Raw genomic sequence first — 1109 nt, 5'->3', positions numbered from 1 at the left:
GAAGCTTGAGGTCCCGGGTACGATTCCCGTGTCGGGGCAGATATTTGTATGAAAAATACGAATGTTTGTTCTCGGGTCTTGGGTGTTAAATATGTATTTTAAGTATGTATCTATATCTATATAATTATATTTATCCGTTGCTTAGTACCATAACACAAGCTTTGCTAGGCTTACTTTGGGACTAGGTCAATTGGTGTGAATTGTCCTGATATTTATTTATTTATTATACTCGTATAGCAGATTTCAAAGTCCTGAACAAAAGTCTCTATACCTATACTAAACTAAATTCTGAAAAATACTACTAAATAATAAATCTACTAGCTAACTTAAATAATATTTTTATATTATAAAAAAAGACCGCCTCGAATCGTTCCTGGCGCAAAGGTGCCCAACACGCTTGCCGCGTTCCCGCGTTGAACGGCGATAGATAGCCTTTGCATCAAGAACGACTCGGAGCGAGAGTCTAATCAGGGACTCGGAAACAGAGGTGTGTGTGTGTCCTTAGAGACTTTTATTCAGGGCTTTGAAATTTATAACATATCAAAATATCAGGATATTTAACTGAAACCACATTTCCAATACTTTAGGTTCAGGGTCCTTTTTGGATAGGCAAGTGTCAAATAATTGATTGAATTCATAACAACCTTGTTTCTCCGCTACTAGACGTGTATCAGAGCTACGTATATGCGAATGCGACACATATTCTACCATCGCGTCTCCCGCCGAATGTCTAAAGTTCATCGTCACCATCTCTTACCAACCACTGTACGTTTCCTTCGGCACTTCCTGCCACGTACGGTCTTACAGTGACATTGTGGAGTCAACTTCCGTCAGTAGTGTTAGCGGACATCTTACGACATCGGGGCATTCGGGGCTTTTAAGAAAAGGGCTCACGGAGTAAGCGAAGCAAGAAAGTATTCTTATTAAGTACTTTCTTTAAAGGGTGGCAACAGACCAGGGGTAGGACTCTCTTTGAGTTTTTGGGGTCTTCGGCGGTGATGATTATTTTCCATCAGATGACTGGCATGCTCCTTTGTGTCCCACTTATCATCAGGATCATCTCAGCCTATATAACGTCCCACTGCTGGGCTGGCTTGGGTCAGTGCGGA

The sequence above is a fragment of the Choristoneura fumiferana genome, chromosome 25, assembly GCF_025370935.1.
Source record: "Choristoneura fumiferana chromosome 25, NRCan_CFum_1, whole genome shotgun sequence".
In the NCBI taxonomy this organism is placed as follows: domain Eukaryota; kingdom Metazoa; phylum Arthropoda; class Insecta; order Lepidoptera; family Tortricidae; genus Choristoneura; species Choristoneura fumiferana.
Note: the sequence above shows the minus strand (reverse complement) of the source record.